At 48.0% G+C, this 13,660-nt stretch overlaps 1 protein-coding gene across 3 annotated transcripts in view; it reads right to left on the minus strand.

Moving 5' to 3' along the window:
• Positions 1-12,602, minus strand: part of Mical3 (microtubule associated monooxygenase, calponin and LIM domain containing 3) — a 242,212-nt gene extending 229,610 nt beyond the window's left edge. For all 3 annotated transcript variants that reach the window (XM_030255261.1, XM_030255258.1, XM_006505800.2), the window contains exon 1: positions 12,514-12,602. The gene's annotated coding sequence lies outside the window, so the exon portion shown is untranslated. The remainder of the gene's footprint in view (positions 1-12,513) is intronic.
• Between the last annotated feature and the right edge of the window lie 1,058 nt (positions 12,603-13,660).

Below are 13,660 nucleotides of genomic sequence, written 5' to 3' on the forward strand. Positions count from 1 at the left end.
TCTGCCAAAAGGTCTTTTATTATTCATTGGAGACGTATGAGACTTCCTCAGAGGTGTGCTTTAGAAGCAGAAATGTCAACATCCCTTGGAATAGTTTGGCGATTTTATGGCAAACGAGAACAGTTTTGAGGTCTGGGAAGTTCTAGGAAAGTCAGAACTCGTGATTTACACAGGCTTTGTCCGAGTCTCTGCAGTCAGAGCTTCAGGCTTCAGCCATCTTCACCTTTCCAAAAGGTAGCTGTCAACCCTCACTGATCCAGATGGAGACGGAAGCAGGTGTAGGTGGGTGTGTGAGGGGAGGAAGGGCTCTTGTGGGGCTCTCTGGTGTTCAGCAGCCTACGACCCTAGGGCACCAGCTCTGTGGATGGGCCATGACGCGCTGGGATTTGTTGAGATGGGTTCTTGGGGCAAGCTTTAAGACCATGAAGTCACTTCCCTCTACTCTTGATTTTTGAACCAGAATCTTCCTGGTGCTGATCCACATCCAACTTTGGCTTTAAAGGTATGAAAAGAGATTGGGAACGATTGGATACAGTTTGTGAATAAGCAACAGCAACATGTGACCGAATACTTGGAAATCGATCTTTTTCAGAATGTGCTTAGGGTGGTCTTACGGTGTGAGAGAGGACGGATGGGGAATGGTGAGAAATGCTTCTTTTTCTCTGCACTTTTGGATGTGGGCGGGAGATACGTGATATTAATGCTTAAAAAAAAAACTCTACTGAGAGGCAAATACGAAGCAGACTGGGTTGGGTTTGTAATTCCAGAGATGTAGGGTGTTTTAGCTGGTGTTTCATTGCTCTGAAGAGACCAAGGCAACTTTTATAAAGAACAACATTTAATTGGGGCTGGCTTACAGGTTCAGAGGCTCAATCCATTAACATCAAGGCCAGGAGCATGGCAGTGTGCAGGCAGGCATGGTGCAGGAGGAGCTAAGAGTTCTACCTCTCCATCTCAAGGCTGTTAGGAGAAGACTGGCTCCCAGATGGTTAGGATGAGGGTCTCAAAGCCCATCCCCACAGTAACACACTTCCTCCAACAAGGCCACACCTACTCCAACAAGGCCACACCTCCTAATAGTTGCCACTCCTTGGGCCAAGCATATTCACATCACTACACTGGCTTACAGTTTCAGAGGTTCAGCCCATTATCAATCATCATGGCAGGAAGCAAGGGAGCAGCCAGGCAGACTTGGTGCTTGAGAAAGAGCTGAGAGTTCTATATCTGGATCCAAAGGCAGCCAGGAGAGACTGACTCTTCTGCACTGGGCGGAGCTTGAACACTAGGAATCCCCAAACACTGCCTACACAGTGACACACTTCCTCTAACCAGGCCACACCACTCAACAGTGCCACTTCCCATGGGCCATGCACATCTACCACATAGAGTTAGTATGAGAAGGTACTGATCGGAATGTGTTGTTAAGTCTGGGTCCATCAGGTTATGTAGTTTCTGGTTTTTCTTTTTCTAGATCATCTACAGATGATCAAAGCAGAGCGAGAATTTTGTTACTGCGGATCTGGTTGAGTTTACAGAGGACCTGTGACCCAGGACCTTGGTAGGGCCCTGTAGAAGCAGGAGAAGCACTTGCTGTGCCTCGGTGTTTGGATTTTAAGTTTACTTTCCACTCGATGGGTTGGATGGAACATAAGAGGCAAAGCGAGTAAACAGAGACACGAGCAGCTCCGCCTCTACCACTTGCTAATGTTCTGATCTTGTGCAAAGCACACTTCGTGATGTTAACAACGGCTTTCCAACTTTTCAGGCCACGAGGGCTGTCAAGCAAGACAATAAATATGACAGTGGCTATCAACTGTCGTGTCTTGTGCAAATACATAGCACGTCTGCCCCTCTGGATAGACCCTCCTATGACCTCTTATTGAGAAACCTCCAACTAGAAGTGTTGATGGAAACAGACCTCAGGTTTGACTCTCAAAAACCTGTGAAATCTGCCCATTCGCACCGCCTCCTGTCCACAAGTGTCTGTTGATATATGTCTGCTGAGTGGCACTGACCCACCTCCCAGGTGCTGGGATTACAGGTAGGCGTCACTGAGTTCAGGTCTAAAATCTTAATGTATTGCAAGAAGTACAAGTGAGTTGGGGGTATGTGACCCCGACTCAGGAGGACAGGGAGGAGGAAGAGGAGGAAAAGGAGGAGAAGGACAGGGAGGAGGAGGAGGCATGACAAGGGGAAGTCACACCGTCATGCACCTTGCTCAGAGTAAAGGTCAGGTTGGGACTTTAGAAAGGTCACTCCTGAAGTAGGGGGCGAGTTGCAGGGGTAGGGCTGCAGCCATGAAGGCTCTTGCAGCCACACCAAGCAGAGAAGGTGCCCTGACCAGGGGAGCGGTGGGAGTTGGAGGGGACCTGCTGCGTGGGGGTAGTGGACTGTGAGAGAGCTGGAAAGTCAGGGGATCTGAGAGCTCCTGCCAAGAAGCAGCCCCAGCGTGAGGCTGGGGAATGGGTGTGAGAGGAGGTGAAGGCTAAAAAGACCCAGGAGGATTCTCCCAAGGCTTAAAATAAATTGTGGTAAAATGCACCTAGCCGCAGGCACGGTAGCACACAACTTTATGCCCAGGACTCAGGAGGCTAGGGACGACTGATCTCTCTCAGTTCCATGCTGGTCAGGGCTACACAATGAGACCCTTTCAGCAACAAAACAACAACCAAAATGTACATAGCATTTTTACCGTCTTAACCTTTAAAAAGCGAACCAAGGGCCCCTATTACAGGCATTAAGAATGGCAAATGTAAATGTACCACATTTTCTGTATCCATTCCTCTGTTGAGGGGCATCTGGGCTCTTTCCAGCTTCTGGCTATTATAAATAGGGCTGCTATGAACATAGTGGAGCATGTATCCTTATTACCAGTTGGAACATCTACTCAGCTATTAAAAACAATGAATTTATGAAATTCTTGGGCAAATGGATGTATCTGGAGGATATCATCCTGAGTGAGGTAACCCAATCACAAAAGAAGTCACTTGATATGCACTCATTGATAAGTGGATATTAGCTCAGAAACCTAGAATACTCAAGATACAATTTCCAAAACACAAGAAAATCAAGAAGGAAGACCAATGCATGGATACTTCATTCCTCCTTAGAATAGGGAACAAAATACTCATGGAAGGAGTTACAGAGACAAAGTTGGAGCTAAGACGAAAGGATGGACCATCCAGAGATTGCCCCACCCAGGGGTCCATCCCATAATCAGCCACCAAACGCAGACACTATTGCATATTCCAGCAAGATTTTGCTGAAAAGACCCTGATGTAGCTGTCTCCTGTGAGGCTTTGCCAGTGGCTGGCAAATACAGAAGTGGATGCTCACAGTCATCTATAGGATGAAACACAGGGCCCCCAATGGAGGAGCTAGAGAAAGTACCCAAGGAGCTGAAGGGGTCTGCAACCCTATAGGCAGAACATCAATATGAACTAACCAGTACCCCCAGAGCTCGTGTCTCTAGCTGCATACATAGCAGAAGATGGCTTAGTTGGCCATCATTGAGAAGAGAGGCCCCTTGGTCTAGCAAACTTCATATGCCCCAGTATAGGGGAACGCCAGGGCCAAGAAGTGGGAGTGGGTGTGTAGAGGAGCAGGGCTGGGGGAGGGTATAGGAGACTTTGGGATAGCAATTGAAATGGAGATGAAGAAAATATCTAATAAAAAAAATGGCAAGTGTGTGGGGGCGGGGTGGAGAGAATGGCGACACAGACAAAGTGCTTGCTATTTTTCCAAAGAACTTGGGTTCATATGTAAGCTGGATGCTGGGGTAAAAACTGGGGAGCTGGATGCTAATAGTTAGTACTTGGGAGACAGAGGTGGGAGGGTCACAAGTTCAAGGCCAACCTGAACTACACAGTGAGCTCAAATTGAGTTTGGGCAACCCAGTAGGATTCTGCTCTCGACTCCTCATACACACACAAAAGTGTTCCTACCATGACCAGTGTTATCATCATCCCCATCCTTCACAGAACTATTTTCTTCAGAAAAACCAAAACTCTGTTCCTCACACCATCACCAGCCCATGGAATTCTATAACGTTCTCGGTGAACTTGGCTATTCTAGGAGCCTCTTATAAGTGGTATCAAGAAATATTTTCTCTTTGTAGCTGACTGAATTTGCTTACTATAATGTCCTTAAGTGTCAGAATTTTCTTCCCCTGAAAGGCCAACTAATATCTCACTATATATACATCGAATTTTAATTATGCTGTGCAATAAAAAATGTAGTTTACATTATGATCTACTACATGCAAATATATTATTGAAATGATCTCATTGGTAGGTTTTTGTTCAATGTGTATTGTCTAAGTAAACATTATAGCTCCAAATCATACAACCTTTAGGTGAAGTGCTTGGACATGCTCATGTTTCTTTAAAACATAATCCTGTTACAACCCTCTAATCAATTTCACGACACAGTAATGGGCTCTGATCCCTAGTTTGTAAAGAAATGGTCTGTTTAGACAGTGAAGTTATCCAGGAAATCAGCAAGGCTTGGTGTGGAGTGGTGCCAGAACCCTGAATAAATCTGGATGGGCAAAAACTGCGGCGTGCATTTGTCTTCATGAATGACCTGCAACTGCAGTGCAAGCTATTAAATTTAGGCCCAGACTATCAGTTTGTATTAAGTATAAACAGAATAATTCAAGGGCATGCTGACTCTCTCCATCAGACTGCAGCTGGTACAGGTCTTTTGCTTGGATTTATTCGCTGCCAGTGACCATTGCTCCTCCTCCCCTTTCCTTTCTTCTTCCTCTTCTTCTCCTTCTCTTCCTCCTTCCTTCCCCCTCCTTTCCCTTCCCCTCCTCCTTGCCTTCCTCCTCTTTTTCAAATCTCCTTTGTCCCCAGGCTCCTCTCTGCTCTGGGAATGGGGAATAGGACCCAAGACAGGGATGGTGGCCGCTAGGTCTCCCAGAATCCCCAGAGGTCTAGAATACCACAAGGAGGAGCACTGTGTGTATTGGATGGTGTGTGAGGCGAGCCTCCAGGCTGCATGCACTCTAGGCTGTGCCTTGCCAAGAGTGGAGTGCAGCCTTTGGGAAGTACAGAGGATGGAGCACGGGCCTCCCATCAGGATGTTCAGAGCCTCTCACCATTGCCTTCCTGGGTCACTGCTCTCTCAGCTGTGTCTGTTAAATATTAACGACCCAATGTCCCCAGAGAGTCACTATCGTTAATTAGCTAATCTCTGTGGCATCTCACAGGGTGAGGTCAGGCAGTCAGCATGTGAATAGCAAAGAAAAATTAAGCAGGAGGGGAGGGGAATCTGGGCTCCGTCTCTATCTCTCTGGCCTCCCGTATTCTGTACAGCTGTGGCCGTCGAGGACACGGCCGATTCTACTTTTGGCACACAGGCCTAAGAGTGGTATAGGAGAGGTCACACTGAGCGCTCTCAGCTGAGGACTCGGAGTTTGCAAAGGTCCGGGAATGAGGAAGGATTTGACTTGTTCAGAAAAGCTGGTCTGAGGTTGTTCCCACCACAGACGTAGAAGTCAATGTCAGGCAGCTAGGTAGGGACTAGGTGGGAACTTGTCAGGATGTGGTAGGGGCTGTGTGATTTAACCAGCGAGAGGCATAGAGAACCTCAGGCTGGGCCATCTGGGTAGCGAAAACTTTATACCTTGAGAATACCTACAAAGCTGGGTGGCACAGCACTTGCCTGGCATCAAGGAGGCCCTGGGTTTTAGCCCCAGCACCAGGTAGAGGAAGGAGAGGGAGGGAAAATGGGGTGGGGAATGAATATCCATAAAATATGCTAATTGGATTGGAGGTTCAATTGTTCGAAAACTTAAAAGATTTTTATGCTACTCTTCTGCATATGGCTGTCCCTATTACTCAAGGTTCTGTTTGAGCAATGACTGTGTTTTACCCTTATAACCTAGTGAGGTAAAAGTGCTCAGGACGTCCTCATAGCTCTGTCCCAACCCCATAGCCTTTTCCTAGTTCTGCATGAACTAGTTCCTTCTAGAGAAGGAACCTGGATGTTCTCGCCCATACCTAGCTTTCTACACTACTCCCAGGTTACCCCCTCCAACCCTGTTTCCTCTGCTTAACCTTGCCAGCCCTTGCTTGCACCTGGCCTAGCTAGGAGAAAGGGCCCCTTGGGGTCCTCATACGTGGGTCTGCAGGGGTAGCACTGTGCCCTGTCAGCATGTCTGATGGGCATCGAGAATTTGGTTCTCTCTAAGAGAGAAGAATGAGGCTCGGTCTAGACTCACCCCACTGGCCAACCCAATGCCCCAGGACCCATTCCCAGCACCACAAACACTTTTAGACTAAGATGATTAAGCCTGACTGTTGGGCATGCCTGAAGGATTGTTTCAGCCCCCACACCTCCTAAGGGATGGGCTGCTGAGGGTCAGGATCAGCTACAGCCAATGGTAGAGCAAGACCCTGTCTCGAAAGAGGAAAAACGAACCAATCAGGGCTGGCCCACAGTTCAGTGAGTGGTAGCTGGTGTTAGGAACTTGGGAAGAAGCTGCTGGCACAAAGGCATTGGGAGCCTCTGCTCCTCAGACGCTGACCATCTGCTGAGGGATCCCAGGGCTGCTGAGAAGGCCCATTTAACCCAGGCCACTCTGCACACTGAAGACCACTGTTCTGTGCCGCCAAGGGCTGAGGAGGTGCCGCAGGGCATCCTGACCTAGTGAATGGTTGTCTTTGGGAGCCATGCTCTCTCCTCCTGGCAGGGCCAGCTAATTTACTGCAGATCTGAGCAGCTCCTGAGGAGTCTCAGGAAGGCCACAGTCTGGCCCCCGGCATAGAATGCTGGGGCAGGAAGTGCTTCTTGGGGGTCGCACATTAGCTTCAAGCAGACAATCCCTGCTGTGGAAATCTACTTAAACACTGCCCGAATCAAAAAGGTTCCTCTTTAATTTCAGCCTTGTGTTCCTGTCCTCGTGACTCCCAGCTAAGTAGTGATTCTCTTCTTATTTTGTCGACGCCAGCCCTATATTTTAGTTTTCACCTCTGCTCCAAGTTTTCACCTCTGCTCCCTCTCTGAGGCTGAGGGAGGAGGCTGATCTGTGGTTTAGAGAGAGTTCAGGCCACCCACATCCCCGGCCTTAGGAAGAGGAGCAAAAGGAACTCACATCCAAGAACACAGCGTGCCCTCTTTTCAAAGGGCTGCTTTGGTAAGTTCCCTCAGGGCAGCCTGGGGTAGACAAGACCAGGATGTGGAGTAAAGAATGAGGGGGAGGCAGAGCTTGTGTGGAGAAGTCAGACTTCTAGGTAATGGGTGTGTTTTGAGTCAGGTGTTAGGCCTGGAAAATTCTCACCACTTTCTTTCTTTACTACAAGAGACCTGGCTACTCATTAAGCCAAGGGATTCTTCTCATTCATTTAATAACATTCACAGACCTAGGGTCTGGAGAGAGGGCAGAGAGGTTAAGAGCATTGGCTGCTCTTCCAGAGGACCTGGGTTCGATTCCTAGCACCCACATGGCAGCTCACAACTTTCTTGTTACTCCAGTTCAGGGTAGCAGACTCCCTCTTTTGGACTCTTTGGTCACCAGGTGTGCATGCAGTGCGCTGACAGATACAGGCAAAACACCCGTATACATAAAATAATAAATTTAAAAATTAAAAAGAACCAACATATCCACACGCTCCCTCCACGTGTCAGAAGTCAGAAACACGGAAATAACATGTACAGCTGGACTCCCAAGGAGTTAATAGTTGAGTGAGAATTCACTTAAGAATTACTGCATATCAGTAAATAGGGGGAGGGGTGCTCTAAGTGCACAGACTGGAGCCCGGTATGGGGGACACAGGCCTTTGATCTCAGGCCCTCCCTCAGTAAGAGGAGCAGAGAGATGTTGTGTACCAGGTCAGCCTGAGCTCTGAGAACATGTCTTAAAACAAAGCAAGCCCTCCAAAAGGAGGAGAAGGAAGAGGAGGAGGAGGGAGAAAACCAACAGCAACAACAGTAAATCAAACCAACAAAAGCCCGAACAGGAAAATAAAATAAAATAACAAAAGAATACAGGCCAGAGAGCAACCATTTAACCCACATAGGAGGGTAGGAGAGATTTAGAAACTCTCCCTAGAAGAAGTGATAACTGACTGAGTGGAGCCCTGGACAACTGTTAGTCAGATTTTTGTTACTGTGACATGATCCCTAACTTACACCATTCCTTTCCTTTAAAATGAGAAAAGGAAGGGGTTAGGGAGATGGCTTAGCAGTCAAGTGCTTGCCATGTAGGCATGACGACCTGGATTCCATGCCCGGCATGCATGTTACAAACCAAACAAACACCCAAAGCCGGGTCTTGAGACGTGGACTGTGGAGGTGGGGGCAGAAGGATTCCTAGGGCTTGTTGGCCAGCAAGTCTTGCTGATTTGCCAAACCCCAGCTTTAGTGAAGAGGCTCTGTCAAAAAATAAATAAATAAAATGGGAAAGGATTGCAAAAGCTACCCAGTGCAGACTGTAGCTTCTACAGGTGCATACCTACACATGTGTCCCACAACAGGCAAATGGGGGAAGATTAATTTGGGCCCATGGTTTCTTTCAGTCCGCGGTCACTTAGCCCTATTGGCCTTTAGGCCTGTGGTGAGGCAGAACATCATGGTTGAGGAATGTAGAAGAAAACTGCTCAGCTCGTGGTGGCCAAGAAACAACAAAGAGGGGAGGAAAGTCCTGGGCTTCCAATAACCCTTTCAAGGTACATCTCTGGGCTGGCTAGTTTCATGTCACAACTTGACACAGTGGGAACCTCAGTTGAGAAAATGTCTCCATAAGTTCCAGCCGTAAGACATTTTTCTTAATCAGTGATTAGCTGAGGAGGACTCAGCCCATTATGGGTGGTGTCATCCCTGAGCTGGTTGTCCTGGGTTCTATAAATAAGCAGGTTGAGGAAGCCACGAGGAGCAAGCTAGTAAGCAGTCCCCCTCCACGTCCTCTGCATCAACTCCTGCCTCCAGGTTCCTGCCCTGCTTGGGTTCCTGTCCTGACTTCCTTTGATCATAAATTATGGTCTGGAAGCATAAGACAAATAAATCCCTTCCTCCCTGAGTTACACTGGTCATGGTGCTTCGTCATAGCACTACTAACCCTAGCTAAGACAATCTCCAACGACATCACTTCTTTCAAGTAGAATTCTCCTCCTGAGAATCCCACCATGTCCCAGCAGTACCACAAGGCTGCAAACACTTGAGCCTTTGAATAAAGGCAAACACTTCAGATTCAGAGCGTAACAGGAAGGTCCAAGGAAATTGTCCAGGAAGCAGGGAAGTCTTCTACTCAAAAATCTTAAGTTCAGAGAAAGCAGAGGAGAACACAAGGAAAACATGGTGAGCTTCAAGACCAGACTTTGGGTATAAGGACAGTGAGAGGTGGTGGCAAGAAATAAGACCAGGATGGTACAGGAATATGACAGGCAATCTGCTTCCAGAACAGGAAAGAGACTGTGTCTTGGAATGATTCTCGAAGCTGGCCGCGCTCATGAGTAACTGGTGTCACTTCCTCGAGCCCTAGCCCAAGACTGAGAAGCAGGGCATGACACTGAGGCTGAGAGAAGGCGGGTGGGCAGAGGTACTCAGCTGTCGGGTGACACAGACCTACCCTCAGAAAGATGAGAACACCAAGGATTCTTTCCCGTGTTCTTCAGGTCAGGAAGAGGCTCACTGTAGGAGGATGGGGTAGGGCTTGGCTGAATGCCAGTTGTATTCTGTGCGTAAAGGGCAACACATTGTAATGTAGTGACCGAGCAAGAAGTAGGAGAGGTGGTGGTGTTGGAATCGGGGGGGACTCACTATTAAACGCCATGGCTCTCTTTGGGCTCTTCTGGGTCTTCCATGTTGGAAGGGATGGGGAAGCCTCAGTATGGCACTGCGAGGGAGCCTCTGGCCTATTGCTACTTCCTATTACTGAGGATTTTCATGGGATCCAGCTTGGTCATGAACGTGAATGTCAGCTCTCCATCCCTGCCTTCTCCTGGGGTAACAGGCCACACATGCAGACACTCACTCTGCTGCTCCCTGCTAGGCCATACTTCTTTCCCGGTGTGCTGAGGGCTGGGAAGGGGGAGAGGGAGGGCGTGGAGAGGGTTGTCATTTACTTTGGATGTGCTTGGCTTTGGCCTGTTGGAGTGGTGCCATTGTTTCCCCGAATTCAGATAAAAGGAAGGACAGTTCCAAGGAAAGCACTTGGTGAAGTGCTTAATGTGGACTTCAGCTCATGTATGAGCCAGGAGCTGCATGGCCAGGAGCTGCGTGGCCAGGAGCTCTGTGGCCGGGAGCCAGGAGCTGCGTGGCCCAAGATAACTGTGGCCTTTCTCTGGCTCAGGGTCATCATCTGACACCAAGACCTTTCCATCTCTTTCACTTGTCTCCTCCTCTGTCATTCCCGACTCCTCTTCTACAGCCTGGTCATTTGGGCTTTAATCTCAGGGTGAAGAAGAGGCTACGAAAGCACCATGTGTTTTAAACAGGTCATTGTATGCGTGTGTGCCTGCATGAGCTTGTGTGCACAATACACATAAAGATGCCTGAGAAGGTAAGGAGGGGTTGGATCTCTTGGCACTGGAGTTGCAGGTGATTGTAAGACACCTGATATGGGTGACGGTAACTAAACCCAGGTCTTCTGCAGGAGCAGTAAGTGTTCTTGATCGACGCACCATCTAGTCAGTCACACTGTGTGCTTTGAGTCACACTGTGTGCTTTGACAGGAGTGATACTTTACACCACCCCACAGTGGTGCCATCCACCTTGTAGATTATAGCATACACAGGGGCTGCCTTTTCTATGCAAAATACCTGGAATCCGTGCAATGCATACCTTATTTCTCTCCGAGACTCAGTAACAAAGCAGCAAATCTCTTGGGAATAACATCTACCATCTGGTAGAGACCAGGTTCTGAGACTAGACATTTAAATTGATGAAAAAAAATGCCCCTAAGCTTTCAAGTCTTCTTATTGTTGGCCTGAGGTCAAGGGTCTTTTGATATAAGGGTTTCAAATGTTTGTATCTTCTCTCTTTCAAGCTCCAATATCCACTATGCCCCACCCTAAACACACATCTGGACAGATGAATGGCCATTTTGTCTCCACCCCTTGCTTCAGAAGTTCCTCCCATTGGAATGCCTCTCTCTACAGCATCGGGCTAATTGGATCTGCAGTTAGGCCTTCCTTGCCAGCCCATCTCAGACACTCCACTATCATCCTCTGAGCTTATTTGAAAGTCTCCTGTATTCAACCAGCTCTGGTGACATCAAATCACTACTTAAGAACAACCACTTTGGGCTGGAGAGATGGCTCAGTGGTTAAGAGCATTGGTTGCTCTTCCAGAGGTCCTGAGTTCAATTCCCAGCAACCACATGGTGGCAACGACCATCTGTAATGAGATCTGATGCCCCCTTCTAGTGTGTCTGAAGATAGCAACAATGTATTCATAGACACAAATAAAAAATTCTTTTAAAAAAAAGATAAAAAAAAAAAAGAACAACCACTTCATTGGGAGATTCAGATCACAGGTATGCAAGCATAGGGTTGGGGAGGCAGAGGCAGGAGGATTGCAAATGTGAGACTAACTTATGTAGATAATGAGAGGCTGTGTCAAACACTCAAACAAATTAAAGACTGGTGGCAAAGCTCAATGGTAAAGTGTTTGCCTAGCACACGCAGGCCCTGGGTTTGGTCAGACGCCACAAAACCAAACGTAACTGAAACAACTATAGCTTCCTTACAGCTCTTAGAGGAAAGATTCTATCATTCTGAAGCCATGTGCAGTTTGACTCCAAACTCTCTTTCAGCAGCATCAGACTTTTCTTCCTTGCCTTCACCCCAGGCTCTCTACTGCTAGATGTTCCCTCGACTACAGACATCAGGGTTACCAGAAGACATCTAGGACAGGAACCCTTTCCTTTGCCGTATATACGCTATGTCCCAAGCGGCTATGTCCCAAGTACCTGATTCCTGGTAGGTGCTTAGTCTGGAAGACACACACCACATGCCACAGCACCATTCCTTCCCTCTGCTCCATCTACCCTTTTGTTACAACCTATGCTAAGCCTCCTAAAGGCAGAGCTCTGGTTTCTGGTTGCCACCCGCTGGCAGGCTCCAGTGCCTCCAGCCCAGGTGAGTGTTTTCTTTAGCATTTGATGCCAGAGAGTGGCAGAAATAGCGCTTTCGTGCCTTTCCCACCAGGCAGGTCTGCAGCCTCTAGGGCTGGAAAGGAGCAACACCTGCCTTCCTTCCCTGGATTTGTCTTTGGATCAGCCCAGGGGCCAAGCAGCCCCAGCCTCTGGGATTTTCCTGTGCGGCAAGCAGGTCTTCCTCTGGTGGCCTCCTGCCACCAAGAGCACTTTCTGAGCTGCTCACACCCAGACATCTGATGTTCTGCAAGTCTTTCCTCACCACACATCTACCCTGAGACGAGTGTGTAACCGAACTGACGCTTTGAGGGAGACCTTTCCAAAGGATTTACAACATCCTGACTTCAGGCTGCCACATTCCAAACACTGGACTGACATTGAGGTGATAGAGTTAAATATTCCACACTTACCTCATCCTCCCCCTCCGTTAAGGGTGACCGTGTTGCTCCTTGTCCAAAGCCCAGTCCTTCTCCATATTTGGGAATCTGAAATGGGCACTAGGGGCACAGCCCTGTCTCCTCTCAGTGTCTGCTGGGAGCTGTAGTTTTTTTTGGCCACTAAATGGGCTGTCCTTCCTCAAGAGGATGTCTACCAATAGGAAATCTGTGTCCACATGGAGGATGGAAGGGCACTCATAGGAGCCTGACCTGCTATTTTCAGCAATGGTATTGAGTAAGGCACAGTCTTCTAACCTGTAAAATGGGAATAATTACCTCTTCCTTGTCTTACTTTCCAAATTGTTCGCTGGGTAGGGTAATTAACCAGTATCCATGATGTCCTTTGAGCTCATTCCAGCAAGGAGTTCCTCCTTATAAAGGAAAATTGTTATCTCTATAGGGGAAAATATTCATTCTGATTGCCTAATGACCTTCACAACAAACCATCTCTGCCTACACATGAGGAAGCTGCGGTGTAATTCCTGCTGTGTCTTCTGCCCACCCTGTATTTAAATGGCTTCCCTGCGTCTCATCCTATCTTCTCTCGGCATCTTTAGTTTCGTATCCTTAAGCTCTCTGTCCTCTATGAAAAGAAAGACCAAGGGTGCTCTGTAAGACAAACGCAGGAAAGCCTCGACCAGGAGGCTTGGGTCAGCTTTGGGAGCCACCGCCTTCGGCTTCCTTCTTTGCAGCTGCCGATCAGGTGCGGAAGATGCAGATGCTATGGCATCCCGTGGGACTTTTGAAGATCTGAGCGAGAACTAGCCTGTCGGGGGACTTGAGAGTTTTGACTCTTGGCTCTTTAGAGGCTGAAAGCTGGCGTGGTATGGTGGGGTCACAGTAGACAGAATCAGAGTGCTTAGAATCCTGGGTCGCTCTGAGACTTCAGGTCAACCATCTAGCCTCTCTCTGGTCTCTCTTTCTGTTCCTGTAAAATTGAGGTCACAGTAGGCAGTATAGTGTTTCACAAGAAGCTGCACAAAAGTGTTATTAGAGGCAGTATGGTTCAGTGTTTTGTTTTGTTTTTTTCCTTTCTTTTAAAAAAGTTACATTCTCATGCAGCCCAGGCTGGCCTCAAACTCTGTGTAGTGCAGGATGACCTGGAACTCCCAGTCCTCCA

This window comes from Mus musculus, chromosome 6, assembly GCF_000001635.26.
Source record: "Mus musculus strain C57BL/6J chromosome 6, GRCm38.p6 C57BL/6J".
Classification (NCBI taxonomy): domain Eukaryota; kingdom Metazoa; phylum Chordata; class Mammalia; order Rodentia; family Muridae; genus Mus; species Mus musculus.